We start from the raw sequence: 15,695 nt of genomic DNA on the forward strand, positions 1-15,695 counted from the left end.
TGTTAACACTCACCTGCCTCAGCTCCACCTTCCTCCTCCTGCTTTCACTTTCACTGCTGCTCCCTAAACACAGAGGATGCTGGGACTTGTAGTTGTTTCCTTCCGGTGCGGTCTTCCTCTTTGTTTGTTTGTGTTTGTGTTCAAGTTATTTCGATCATGTAAACATCAACAGAACACGTGAAGCCACACAGAGTTTGTATGTCGAGGTGGGTAGGAGGGTTTGAGGGTTTGGGGAGGGGTCAGAGGGAAGAGGTCTCTCAGTCTTGACAATCCACATTGATGGCATTGCATCTTTCAGCGTGTTTGTGGGTCGATTTGGATGCTCCAGGTGTGAGAGCAGCCACTCAGCCTCTGCTGCAGATGTGTGTCACAAGTTCATCTAGTAGTGAGACGGTGGCGCAAGATGGCGAGTTGAGCAGTCGCACGAATTAGGAGCTCGTTGAACTTGTCCCAGAATTTACTTTGTGTTCGTTATTGTTTCCACTCGAAAGTAGTAAAATGACTGCCCCAAGTATAGTTAAACCTGCTAAATTCAAACTCGACCTCAAAAAACAAGAAACAACATCGCCATGTGATGGAAAGGAAGACAGCAGAGAAGGAACGGATCATGACTACGTAGAAAAAACCTTGAAAAAAGAGTGGACGAGCAGCTAGCTGACCTGAGTGTGCAATGCAAGCAAGCTAGTACGATGCTAGCCAGCCTAGCCAAAGCGGTTCAGTTCAACTCGGAGGAGGTGAAAGAATGTAAACAAAAGGTTAAAGAGTTGGAGAGACGAAACGAGCAGTTGACCAAAGATAACTACGATCTCAAGGAGAGAGTGTGAGAGCAAGAAAGGTACAAAATGAGGTGGTGCCTCCGGATTAAAGGATTAGAAGACAAAAGAGATGAAGGTGTCAGATCGCTGGTTATTGGAATTCTTGGCAAGATCGCACCTGATATGATATCAAAGCTTGAAGAATCTGTAGATGTGGTGCATAGAGTTGGGAAGAAGATTGAGAACAAGGTCCGACATATCATCATTCTGTTTGCTCTGAGACACGTGAAAGAGGAGATTTGGCGTCGCACCAAAGATTCGGCTGTCTGTAAGAACGGCGGTTTCCACTTCGCTGAGGTACTGCCGCGGGAGGACTGGGAAGAGAGGAGGCGGCTGTGGCCGCAAATTGAACAAGCCAGACGGGCTGGGAAACGGGCCTTTTTCCGGGGTCCTCATGGATACATCGAAGGACGGAGGATCATCGACGTTGAATGAAAGACTTGATGTAAGACTGTATACAGTGGAATATTATTAATGGGACAAAAGAGTTCTACTTAAAGTTAAAGGTTATTAGTCACTGAGTTGGTGACAAGTGTTACAATTTAAACTCATGTTTATATATTTTTCTTTTCTTTTTTAAAAAAAAGTTATTTTCTTAGCATACTCTTATTATGGTTCACTCAAAAATTTCTTTTGGTTCATTAAACGTTCGGGGTTTGAAGGAAATTGTTAAGAGAAAGGCACTTTTTTTATTTTGCAAGGGGCAAAAATGTCACTGTCTGTTTTTACAAGAGACTCACTCTGTGGATGCCGATGTTACCTTTTGGGCTAATCAGTGGGGAGACAAGATTCTTTTCAGTCGTGGATCTAACAGATCTGGAGGTGTGGCGATTTGTTTTAATAAGTTCCCAGGGGAGATTATAACATATAAAGCTGATAGTGAGGGTCATTGGTCAACTGCAGCTTGAAGAGCGAAGGTATATTTCTAATTGTTACAAATCTTTATGGACATAATAACGAAGGTCAAAATAAACATCTATTGGAAAATCTAACAAATGTTATTTCAGAGTTTAAAGTTATGTACCCCACAGATTACATCCTAATAGGAGGAGACTGGAACATGACCTCAGATGAATGGATGGACAGATGGCCTCCTCGCTTAGGAAGGAGGCAACAGAATAACATTATTGAGAACTTTTCTAGTGATAATAATTTTACAGACATTTGGAGAAGTTTGAATCCTGGAGTTAAGAATTATTCATGGTTTAAACCTAATGGAGAAAGCAGGTCAAGAATTGATTATTGGTTAGTGAGCGATGACATTTTGAGGTGTACTTCACCATCTAAAATCTCCAAAGCACCCCTATCTGATCACTGTTTCATTGATCTTGTCTTAGAACCAACAAGGATGAAACGTAGTAGCAGGGGATATTGGAAATTTAATGCCAGCCTTTTAAATAAGGACAAGTATTGTGATAAAATTAGACATAACATTACAGATATAAAAAATGATGACTCAGTAGTGGGTAATATACAGAAATGGGAACTTATTAAATTCAAAATCAGAGAATTCACTATAAAATTCTGCAAAGAAAAAACGGGAATATGAAAGTAATTTACTTCGTGAAATAACTCAGTGCTGTAGTAAAGAAAAACTAAACGTGCAAGAAAAGAATAAATTGATGGAGTTACAAACTAAATTAGACGATCTTTACCTAGAGAAAGCCCAGGGTGCCTTTATAAGATCGAGAGCCAAGTGGATTGAGGCAGGTGAAAAGAACTCATCATATTTTAGTAAGCTGGAAAAGTGCAGACAGCAGAGAAATCTAATCTCAAGCTTGTTGATAAATGGGACTGAATGTAAAGATTTCAGAAAGATTGAAAAGAAGTCTTCACTTTTTATTCCAAATTGTACTCCTCAGAATATTCAGCAGCTGATTCTGATAGTTTCTTTGATAAGATTCATAATCTCATCCCATGTATTGACAAGCCGTTCAAAGATCTGTGTGATTCAGAGCTTAAAATTGAGGAACTGGATTTGGTGGTCATGAAAATGGCATTAAACAAGTCCCCAGGGACAGATGGACTCACTACTAATTTTTATCAATTCTTCTGGAAGGACCTAAGAACTTTATTGTTTGATGCATTAAAGGAATCGATAGAGAAAAAAGAAGTGATGCCGAGCATGAAACAAGGGCTGATAACCCTGATCCCTAAATCGGGTAAGGATAAAAGAATTTTAGACAATTTAAGACCCATCACCTTACTAAACACTGACTATAAGATCCTGTCTGGAGCTGTAGCTGAGAGGCTAAAGAAAGGCATCTCAAACATTATCAGTGAAACACAATCAGGTTTTTTGAAAGGAAGACTAATTCATAACAATATTAGGCTGGTTTTGGATCTCCTTGAATACAGTGAATTAATCCAAGAGAGAGGGTACATCCTGTTCTTGGATTTTTACAAAGCATTTGACTCAGTTGAACATACGTTCATATTAAAAACTCTGCAGTCTTTTGGTTTTGGAGAGGAATTTATCAATGTTATAGAGATGCTATATAATGACATTAACAGCTCTGTTTTGCTAGAACATGGTACATGTTCAAGGTTTGAGGTTAATAGAGGGATAAGGCAGGGATGTAGCAGCTCACCACTTCTGTTCATCATGGTTGCTGAGCTGTTGTCTATTTTCATCATCATCATCATCATCAACTTTATTTATAAAGCACTTTAAAACAACCACAGCTGACACAAAGTGCTGTACATTGGAACTGTAAAATAAAATTACATGAGATATAAATAAAAAACAAATAAAAGAAGAGTGAAATCATTAATTAAATAACTACTGCATTAAAAAAGAAACTAAGTCTCACTGAGGTTAAAAGCCAAGGAATAAAAGTGGGTTTTAAGACGTGATTTAAAAGTGGACAGTGAAGGGGCCTCTCTAACATGCATGGGCAAATTATTCCATAATTTTGGAGCCACAATAGAGAAGGCCCTGTCCCCTCTGAGCTTCCTCCTGGATCTCGGTACCTCCAGGAGCAGCTGGTCAGCTGACCTGAGAGACCGACAGTGTTGTGATATTTTGATACCACGGTTAGCATTTACAGGAGATTGTTTTATACAGGAAAACTGTTACTCAATAAGGCCCATCTACTAGTTGTTTTTCTCTTTCTCTGTGACCCAAGAATTAAGGTGTAAGACTCACAAGCTGGTCCCCCAAGGTCGAAAACACCACAGAGATGAGACCACTTCCTTACTCCCATCCTCCCTTTTTCTTTATCTCCTGGAAAAGGCTCGTTAAAGGCTAGGTGGTTTGTTTCAGAATTCACTAATGAAAGAACTCTGTATTTTATGTCTAGGAGTGTATTTTGCTGGGATGATCATAAATTATAGCTGAACTGATAAACTACACAAGGGATACTTTGCTCAGAAGGCAGGAAGACGTTTCCTTATTTAGTCTGTACCGGTTTGAACTGGGAAAGCTGACACACGAACCTTTTTTCCTCTATATAAACTGCTGTGTATCAAATAAACCTTTGAGTTGATTTGGGAAGGCAACCTGAAGCAGTCTGTGTTTCCTTGTTCTCCCAAGCTGCTCCCGGCGCTGTAACTAACCCAGCTGAACGGCATACCTGAGTGTTACTTTAAATAATTAGGAATCTTAGAAGGAAAGGACAGAACTCTGCTTATCGCTCACGCCACGGAGGAAACCCGGGACGGCAATTTCCTTCAATTTTGGTGTCAGAAGTGGGATGGCTGACAGAAGGTAAATACACGTCTTTCATATTTATATAAAGACCGTATTATACCTCTCTCAGTGATCGATCCATAAAAAAAACGGGATATGCTGACGAAGTTTCACTTAGTGATCCAGAGAGATACACTGACGACTTCCTCAGTCCCCGAATAAAGTAAATTAACCCTTGTGTGGTGTTGGTGGACCCGCTAGAGTTGTGGCTTTCCAAATTAACACTATCAAACAATTTTATGTTAAATTACTATGAATTAATGTGCTTCTCGTTTTTCTTTTATATAAAATGTTATAAATAAATCAGTTATAATCAAGTGGAAAGACACAACACATTTATACGTAAAAAATAATAATAATAATAATAATTAATTGTTTAATTTTTCTTTAAAAAAAAAAAAAAAGAAAAAAAGAAAAAACACGGGTCTCAAGGGTTAAAAGCAGTAAATTAAAAGCAGAAAGACACAGGGAGTTGCCTGTTGTTAAGCGAGAAGTTGCTCGTTAAGTGAGAGTTGCTCACCCAAACAAAAATTGCTAGCAATAAATTTAAAGTGACCTCAGCTGTGCCGCAGCGAAAATACTAACCTAAATCCTCCTAGCGTGTAAACCCCTCTGGAAATCACTGAACATGGGTCAGAATAATTCAAAGACCACAGACAGGTCCGATAAAAAATCTAAAGTACCTGTAAAACCAAAAATTAATAAAATACAAAATAAAGTCTCAAATAACGGCTCAGTACAACTCCCATTTCCGGTTACGTGTAACCTACGTCCGCGAATCGGTGAAGACGTCCATGATCACGTATCCAGAACATGCGGAAGTGCTTATGTGACTGACTTTGTTTACAACTTACGGACTGTAAGTACAATGCATTCTAATTTATTTCCGGAGCCCTATCCCGAACGATTATCGCCAGAAAACAGGTCAGTAAAACTGAAGGCCAGTGCAGATACTACCACGAAAGCTAAAAGTGTTAAGATAAAGTTGAATTTTGATGTAGAAGGCTCAGAGGAAAGTGAGAAACTAATGTATGCAGGATTACCCGCTCCAGCACAGCAAGGAAGTTTCAGAGGACGGAAAGATAAAAGTAGAGATGTGTGTTTTTGCTGTGGAATGGTAGGACACTGGTCCAGAGAATGTCGCTTTGCAGCCACCAACAGGGCACACGCGCCTCGACCACAGAACGCAGTACAAGTTCCTGCCACTAGGCGTCAGCGGAGCTCTTCCAGACAAGGTAACTGGCAACAAAGGGAAGCATGCAATAATGGCCCCACAGGTGCAAATTTAGCTCAGTTTTCCAGCAGCCGCAGACACCCAAAGCAAAAATGAATTTGTGTATTTCATTTAACATAAAGGGTGAAATGTTTGCTGACACTGATAACAGCTTATGTTTTCTCTGCCCTATGTACCGACATGATGGAGAAGGAACATCCTCTGTGTCAGCTGGACCCTCAGCAGAGAATGAACTCAACATCCTTTTGTCCGGTACTCTATGTCACACACTGTGCCAAAAAAAAAACGTGTACAGACGCCACTAACAGGTAATCCCATGACTGGGAGCCACACTTTTGTTTCTCTCACACTGTTCAACAACATGATAACTGCTCACACAAGTGAAGGTCAAACAGTGATTTTGTTACATAACTCAGACATAGGTTACGAAATATGTCGTCACATAGATCTAACCTACCCTATCCACTGTACTATTTCTGCAGTTACATTGCCAGCTGAATACCAGAATATGACATTATGGTCTAAAAGTGAGAATGATATAGGATTTATTGACTGCATACCTTATCACGCACAGCTAAAAAACAACAAGCCAGTATATGTCAAGCAATGTCCCCTTTCCACGGAAAAAGCCGCAGCTCTAGATGTCATCATAGGAGATTTATTGACTACAGGAGTAATAAAGCCCACACTCCTGTCAATCCTGTGCCAAAGCCTAACAAACCTGGCGTATGGCGTTTCATACAAGACTTAAGGCAAATTAATGCAGTCAACATTCCTCTGCCACCTCTCGTTTCAGATGTTCACAGCATATTGACATGCATTGCATACACATTTTACCGTGGTGGATTTATGCTCCGCTCCTTTTTCTCAGTACCTGTGCATGAAGACACACAGCCGTTATTTGCATTCACACATAGAAATAAGCAGTACACTTGGACTCGTTTGCCCCAAGGCATGATAGACAGCTCTGCTGCTTTCTCAATGGTGCTTCACTCATCCAGGGCTGCACCCTGATCCACATGTGGATGACCTCCTCCTCTGTGCTGAAAGTGAAAAACTATGTCAAACTGCTACACACATGCTTCTCCAGCACCTCCAAAAGACTGGCCACAAAGCATATGCAAAGAAAATGCAGTACTGTCAGACTTCTGTTCAATATTTGGGATTCACACTGTCTCACGGAAAACGTTCCATGACTGCAGACAGGGTCAAAGCTGTGACCTCTGTCCCTCGTCCCACTACACAGAAGGAAATGTTGTCCTTCCTGGGCATGGTGAACTATTGCAGACAGTGGATACCAGACTGTTCTTTTCATGACCACATTCTGCGTGACTGTTGTAAAAAAGACAAGCCTCCTCGAATACTGTGGTCCACAGAAATGACTTCCTCTTTCAATGCATTACAGGGAGTGCTGACCTCCGCCACTCAAAGGTGCTGCCTGAATTGTTCAGGAATGCCGGCCTGCCTGAGGGCAGTAGCAGCTTGCTCTATCATGATAAGGGACTGCGAGAAGCTTACACTCTCACATGACACTATTCTACACACCAATCACCAGGTCACGACCATTCTAGCAAACATAACTAAACAACATATGCAAATCTCACATTTATTGATCCTATGCTGTGTTCTTCTGACCGACAGGATGGCTCAGACAGGCTTGATGATCATGACTGCATGACACGTATACAGGAATCCACGGCACCACGTCCAGATTTAGAGCAAACACCTATCCCAGACTCAGCCACGGTTTATGTGGACGGGTCCTGTTCAAGGCCGAGTGACAACTCATTTCTTTGTGGCTATTCAGTGGTGACATTGCCTGACATCATACTAGAGGCTCACTCATTACCATTTCACTCAGCACAAAAAGCAGAGCTCATGGCTTTAATACGCGCCTGTGAGCTACATTTGGATAAGCATGTGACAATTTACGCAGACAGCCGCTATGCATTTGGCGTTGTGCATGACTTTGGCACATTGTGGAGACAGAGATGATTTAGATCTGCTGATGGAAAATAAATTGCTAAATTCTGATTTTGTTCAAAGACTTTTTCAGGCTATACAGCTGCCATCGGCCGTTGCAGTTGTAAAAACGAAAGGACACAGTACAGCTGACACAGACGAAGCAACAGGTAATGCTTTAGCAGACGTGACAGCCAAGGCTGCAGCTGCATCACAGCTCCCACCGCCGCAGGAAGTATTATCTGTGCCCCTACAGCTGCCACTTGTTACACTCCCAGACTATTTAGACACAAATGTTGATTTAAAATTCATACAAGAGCAAGCCTCTGCATAGAATAATGACTGTACCTTAGATGACAGAGATGGCCTATACAAAATCTTAAGGGTTTGATTGCCCTCCCATATTCCCTGATGCCAGTCCTTGCCCGACATTTTCACTGTGTGAGTCATGTCGGACAAAGAGGGGTAATAGGGGCAATAAAATCAAGATTTGTAATTGAGAAAACATCACATGCAGTAAAAAGCATATTAGCAACCTGTCTAACATGTGCACGAACTAATGTAGGTAGCTCAAAAGCGAAACATCAGCATTTACCACAACCAGATTTTCCATTTCATACATTACAAATTGATTTTACACATATGCCAGCGCAAGGAAGCATCAAGTACTTACTGGTAATAGTGGATCAATTTAGTAAATGAGTAGAAGCTTATCCAACCTCAAAAGAAACTGCAGAAGTAGTCTGTCAAAAGTTGAGCAATGAAATAATACCCAGATTCGGAATACCTCACCAGATTAACAGTGATAGAGGATCTTCATTCACATTAGAAGTAATTCAAAAGTGTGCTAAAACTTTAATGACCTGGGTCAAATTACTTACTCAAGTCCTGTGTGAGATTAGAATGACTCAATCTGCAGTAACCAAATTATTTCCATTTGAAATAAGACTATTTCCAACACCATGGTCAGCTTCCAGAGGGGCACCGCTAGTAGAAGGTGATGTATATTGCATTGTCCACTGATGTTCACAACCTGGTAGAAAAACTGAATAATAACTATCAGAAAGTTTGTCTCTCTCAGCTTTTCCCCTCCACAGTTCCACCAGTGGAGACAAGGAGATGCATGTTGGAGAAGCCACTAAAACCAAGGACACTCTGGGAGGCCGCGCGTGTTCCAGCCCCAGACTGTACTGGCAGTGACGAAGAACCAGCATCCTCACAGACGGACAACCTCAGTGGATTCATGCCAGCAGGGTTAAGACCAGCCCAATCGGACCATCTCAGGCGTCGGATCAAGCAGACGACATCTCCGGCGAGCCAGCGCCCGGAACTAGAGCAAATAAACACACACGGGTAGATGACATCTCAGGCGAGCCAGCGCCCGGATCCAATGTACATACACACACGCAATCACTGATTAACACACAACGTCTGAAAGAACAACAACAAGGTACTCAAACATCCAGCAGGAACAGAAAGCCAAAAGTACCACATGATGTCTAACCTGATAAAGCTAGACTCATTCCATCCTGATCATGGAGAAAATGAAATGCCCATTGTCATCATACGACGCTTATTCTGTGTCTCTCGAACCTGGGACCAGGCCAGGAGACAACTGAAGAACTGTTTTTCTTATATACTTTCTTATATATTTAGGTTATTTATCATATCTATCGCATTAACCTTAGGATTTCTCTTTGCTATTTTGTATTGTAAACTGCAACCATGTTCACATTTCTGCAGGTCATATTTTGCTGACTATACCTCATGCTCCATTTTGCAAGACACCTACTTAATGCACTCCTCACGTTCCCTAAAATCAGTAAATAGCAACATAGACGCCACTAATAAACCATTTTATGCACCCTCTAGAACAGGAGCTAACGCCTGGTATGAAAATGCCAGAACAGCCGCTCGTGATTTAGGAAACAGTAACTGTTATGTCTGTTCAAAGGCTAATCCAGAACAGGTAATAGTAGGATACCCCACATCCGGTTTCCCCCTCACTGAGGGACTAGAGAAAATCGGCGGAGATAATGCTCTCTTTAAAGACACTTTACAGTTGACTCTGAGCCCTCTCGACTGCCTACTTAGACACACACACACACCAACTAACCCTGAGACTCCATTAGGCAAATTATTGAAGTTATCTAATGACACCGCAGGGACCTGCGCCCCAATGAAACGCCCTAAGAATAGGTTAAAGCCCTCACTGCCCTTAGGACAGATCCCTCTCCATTTTAATACTAGTATGATATGTCTGCGCAGACTAAAGTTAACTGGCCCAGACACACACATAGATTATACAAAGGATAACTATACATTCTTCTCTGACTCCCCAGGTGCACGCTGTAATGAGACATGGCTAGCTGTCTCTGTGGCTGAAGTTGTATCATATCTGGAGGAACACACACACAGTTCAAGTTCGAGCAGAGAATTGATCATTGTTCCCCCAGAGGGTGTCTTAAATGATACTGACTGGGGGGAGTTAGTTAAATCACACATGGTCACGCGCCTAACTAGAGCAATCCCACATGCTTATTGGATGTGCAATAATACTCTTAGATTAGCTTTACCTGTTAATTGGACCGGTACCTGTGGTCTAGTAACCGTTGATATATGCTGTACTTTCATTCCCAATAACACCGCCCCTAACGGTTCATTCACACAAGCTATGAATAAACTTGAAGCATTGAAGATAGAACTAATTGCCAATACAGGCCATGGTCAGTGGCTACATAAGTGGCTACAGGACACGTTTGGAAGATGGAAGGAACTAATTGTAGCCTTTGTAACCGTTGCAGCATGTTTTTGATGATTATTGTCTGTTGTGTGGTACCCTGTGTACGTTCAATGATAACCCGTATAGCTACTAGTACAGCTACTTCAATGTATTTGCAATTGGCACAAATTGACCCAGATTATGTGTCAGATGTCATCAATGATGATCCTGATGTATGTATTGAGCATTAGATTGTAAATTACTCGATTGTCTAAGAAAAGAATGACGTTTTCTTCTCTTTCTTTTCTTCTTTTTAAAATTTTGATGTTAAGCTTCCTCAAAGGACTAGTTACATTTATGATTTGTTTCACATTTATGATTTGTCTTTATATTATGTTATTACATTCTGTCTTTATACTATGTTATCATTTCATGATAAAAGGAGAGAACTGTTGTGATATTTTGATACCACGGTTAGCATTTACAGGAGATTGTTTTATACAGGAAAACTGTTACTCAATAAGGCCCATCTACTAGTTGTTTTTCTCTTTCTCTGTGACCCAAGAATTAAGGTGTAAGACTCACAAGCTGGTCCCCCAAGGTCGAAAACACCACAGAGATGAGACCACTTCCTTACTCCCATCCTCCCTTTTTCTTTATCTCCTGGAAAAGGCTCGTTAAAGGCTAGGTGGTTTGTTTCAGAATTCACTAATGAAAGAACTCTGTATTTTATGTCTAGGAGTGTATTTTGCTGGGATGATCATAAATTATAGCTGAACTGATAAACTACACAAGGGATACTTTGCTCAGAAGGCAGGAAGACGTTTCCTTATTTAGTCTGTACCGGTTTGAACTGGGAAAGCTGACACACGAACCTTTTTTCCTCTATATAAACTGCTGTGTATCAAATAAACCTTTGAGTTGATTTGGGAAGGCAACCTGAAGCAGTCTGTGTTTCCTTGTTCTCCCAAGCTGCTCCCGGCGCTGTAACTAACCCAGCTGAACGGCATACCTGAGTGTTACTTTAAATAATTAGGAATCTTAGAAGGAAAGGACAGAACTCTGCTTATCGCTCACGCCACGGAGGAAACCCGGGACGGCAATTTCCTTCAGACAGGGTATGTGGGGATGAAGAAGCTCAGAGAGGTAAGGCGGGGCAAGACTGTGTAGACATTTAAAAACAAACATAAGAATTTTAAAATTAACTCTAAAAGACACAGGCAGCCAGTGCAGAGGCCAGCACGGGGGTTATACGCTCTCTTTTTCGAGTTCCTGTTAGGAGTCGTGCAGCCGCATTTTGAACCAGCTGCAGACGTGAGAGCAATGACTGACTGACCCCCACATAAAGTGAGTTACAGTAGTCCAGGCGGGAAGAAATAAAAGCATGGATCACTGTTTCAAGGTGCTGCCTCGAAAGAAAAGATTTTAGTCTTGCCAGTCGCCTTAAATGATAAAAACTGGACTTCACCACTGCTCTGATTTGGTTGTCCAATTTAAAATCACTGTCCAACTTAAAACCAAGGTCAGTAACAACAGATTTAAAATAGACTTCCAGGGATCCTAAAACAACAGAGGAGGACTCACAGGGACCACTGGGTCCAAACACCAACACTTCTGTTTTCTTTTTATTAAAATTTAAAAAGTTTCGAGCCAACCAAGCTTTAATGTCATCTAGACATGTCAAGAGAGGTTTTATGGAGATGGCATCCTTGCGTTTTAGTGTCAAATAAATTTGGCAGTCATCGGCATAACAGTGAAATGAGATCCCATGCCTTCTAAGGATAGAACCCAGAGGCAGTAGATACAGAGAAAAGAGCAGTGGCCCTAAAATTGAGCCCTGTGGGACACCACATGACAGAGGAGCAGAAGACGATTCGTAACCGAGAAGGCTGACAGAGAAAGTTCTATCTGACAAATAAGACCTAAACCAATTGAGTGCAGTGCCACCAATACCCACTACATCATGTAATCGAGAAATTAAAATATTGTGGTCTACTGTGTCAAAGGCAGCAGTTAGGTCAAGCAAGACAAGAACAACATGGTTACCAGAATCACATGCCAGAAGGATGTCATTAAAAACCCTTAGTAATGCAGATTCTGTGCTGTGAAGGGTTTTAAAACCTGACTGAAAAACCTCAAAGATTCCATTTTCATCTAGAAAATCTTTCAGTTGACTAAAAACAATTTTCTCTAAAACCTTGGAGACTAAAGGCAGCTTGGAAATAGGCCTATAGTTCGCTAAAACTGTGTGATCAAGGCCAGGTTTCTTAAGCAGTGGCTGTACTACTGCATGTTTGAAATTTGCAGGAACCACACCAGAAGACAGACTGCTGTTAATAATGTCAAGGACATACTGTTGTATACTAGGAAAAATTTCTTTAAAGAATTGTGGAGGGACAGGATCCCGTGGGGAACCTGTGGGCTTAATATGGCGAACCACATCCTCTAAAGAGGAGAGCGTCACAAGCTCAAACTGAGTGAAAACAGCAGCGCAAGGGACAGAGACAGAGGGGTCAGAGTCAGGAGCTGTGATAAGAGCCCTGATGGTGACAACCTTTTCAATAAAAAAGTTCAGAAAATCATTGCAAATCTCAGGAGAAACTTCCAAACAGACATTCAAAGGAGTATTAAGAACAGTGTCAATGGTCCTAAATAACACACGTGGGTTATGACAGTTGGAAGAAATAATATTTGCAAAATATTCCCTTTTTGCCTCTTTAACAGTGTTCTGGTAGCGATGCCAGCAGTCTTTGAGAATTTGAAATGATACATGCAGTTTATCCTTTTTCCACCTCCGTTCTGCTCGACGACATTCCCTCTTAACAGCACGACTGCTCTCATTAAACCAAGGCTCAGGTTTAGCCTTAAGCTGCCTGGTTTTTAAAGGAGCCACAGAGTCCATGATTTTTTGACAGCAAGAATTAAACCAGGAATGTAGGTCTTCTGTGTCAGAGGAATTATTTTGATTAAAAACAGTCACATTAAGGGGTTAACTGTGATGGGTGAACAGATAATAATCAGTCAGCTGGCAGATGATACCACCCTGTTTCTAAAAAATGAGGACCAGATTCCTTTAGCCTTGCAGGCGATCAACCATTTCTCCAAAGCTTCTGGCCTACAGCTGAATATTAATAAATGCAAAATTCTAGCTCTGCATGAGTGTCCCCTGCAAGCAATAAATAATATGCAGATCAAAAAAGAGGTGAAGTATCTGGGCATTGTAATTTGCAAGGATAAGACATCAACAGAAAATAAGAATATCTGTACCAATATAGAAAAGTGTAAGTCAATTTTAAACATGTGGCTGCAAAGGGACATAACTCTGTTTGGGAGAATCTTGCTAACCAACATGGACAGTCTGTCCAGACTCATCTATCCAGCCTTTTCTCTGCCCATACCTCCAAAACTAATTAAATCTATAAATACTCTTAATTTTCGGTTCATATGGAGGAACAAATGTCATTATATAAAGAAAAATGATGTGATTAAGAATTATGAAGAGGGTGGGGCTAATGCCACTGACTTTGATGTTATGAATGGTGTACTAAAATTGAAATGGTTAAGATCTTTCATTAGGAACAAAAATTCCTTTTGGAACATTATTCCCAATGTGATTTTTGGCAAAATGGGTGGAATAGACTTTTTGTTACGTTGTGACTTTGATTGCAGTTCGTTACCTGTTAAACTCTCAGCTTTCCATCAGCAGGTCCGTCTCTACTGGAAATTAATCTATAAACATAGCTTTACTCCTCACAACACCCCTATATGGAACAACAGGTATATCCGTTTGTGTAGGAAATCTGTGTACGTGGATGAATGGAGATCTAAAGGGATTTGGGCTGTAGCTCATTTTATGGATGATAATGGGGTCTTACTAAAACATGAGACGTTTTGTGAGAAATTTGATGTAAGATGTACTGCTAAGAGATATAAATCCCCAGTGAAAGCCATCCCAGTCCCTTTGAGATCAATGATAAAAGAAGATATTGTGCACTCTAAAATTTCTCCTGGACTGAGGCAGCTCTGCATAGCTGGAGTTGAATTTGGTGACAGCAGGTTTACAAACAAAGTGATCAGGAATATTTTGATAAATGAAATTTGCCCTAATCCGGTTAAAAGAAATTATATCCTTAAAGAATTTGAGACCATGGAGGTTAAGGCGATAAGACAAAAGTCTACAGGGAGAGCAGAATTATTAGGCAAATGAGTATTTTGTCCACATCATCCTCTTCATGCATGTTGTCTTACTCCAAGCTGTATAGGCTCGAAAGCCTACTACCAATTAAGCATATTAGGTGATGTGCATCTCTGTAATGAGAAGGGGTGTGGTCTAATGACATCAACACCCTATATCAGGTGTGCATAATTATTAGGCAACGTCCTTTCCTTTGGCAAAATGGGTCAAAAGAAGGACTTGACAGGCTCAGAAAAGTCAAAAATAGTGAGATATCTTGCAGAGGGATGCAGCAGTCTCAAAATTGCAAAGCTTCTGAAGCGTGATCATCGAACAATCAAGCGTTTCATTCAAAATAGTCAACAGGGTCACAAGAAGCGTGTGGAAAAACCAAGGCGCAAAATAACTGCCCATGAACTGAGAAAAGTCAAGCGTGCAGCTGCCAGGATGCCAGCATAGGAAAATTGGGTTGAACAGTGAGACTGCATTTGTGGGGTTTAGAAACATCCAGAGCATCGCAACAGAAAGGTAAATAAAAAAAGTAAGAGAGAGAGAGAGATAAAGAAATAAATGAACTAATAATACATAAATGAATAGAAAAATAGAAAACACACATGTAGAAATTGTCACATGTGAAATTGTTTTTGGAGAGAATCAGAAGTGAGACAGTTTGAATCCACAGTTCAGCGCAAAGATGCAGGAATTAAATCTGATTATAAAAACACATCGAGGCAACGAAGACCAGCTTACACTCAATATTAATATGAACACACAACATACACGCAATGAAGACATGCTTACACTCATGAATGTGAATACATGACATAAATGCTGAATGGTGTAGATTTAACACACTTAAAGGCTGAAGCTGAGGAATAACTCAGGAAGTTGCAGGACAATAGAGCGACTTTTGTGACAAGGAAAAAGTGACTGGGAGGACCAACCAGGGATTAGAAGCTTAAAGCAGGTTTAAAATAGTGAATTAGAAGTGGTTTCCAGCTGATTGAGCAAAAGAAGTGACGACTGTAGAAATAAAAATAAAAGAATAATAATTGAATTATGCAGCAATGTTTTGAATATGCATTTCTGTTGTCAGG

General features: G+C 40.7%; 1 long non-coding RNA gene across 1 annotated transcript; it reads left to right on the forward strand.

Moving 5' to 3' along the window:
• Positions 1-5,323: 5,323 nt before the first annotated feature.
• Positions 5,324-9,046, forward strand: LOC146577648 (uncharacterized). Its single transcript, XR_014891438.1, has 2 exons — positions 5,324-5,430; positions 8,784-9,046. It is a non-coding gene; the product is annotated as an uncharacterized LOC146577648 (long non-coding RNA).
• Positions 9,047-15,695: the final 6,649 nt, after the last annotated feature.

The sequence above is a fragment of the Mchenga conophoros genome, linkage group LG3 (genome assembly GCF_057382185.1).
Source record: "Mchenga conophoros isolate Kocher_MC1m ecotype Shallow Benthic linkage group LG3, M_conophoros_male_GT1.1, whole genome shotgun sequence".
Classification (NCBI taxonomy): Eukaryota; Metazoa; Chordata; class Actinopteri; order Cichliformes; family Cichlidae; genus Mchenga; species Mchenga conophoros.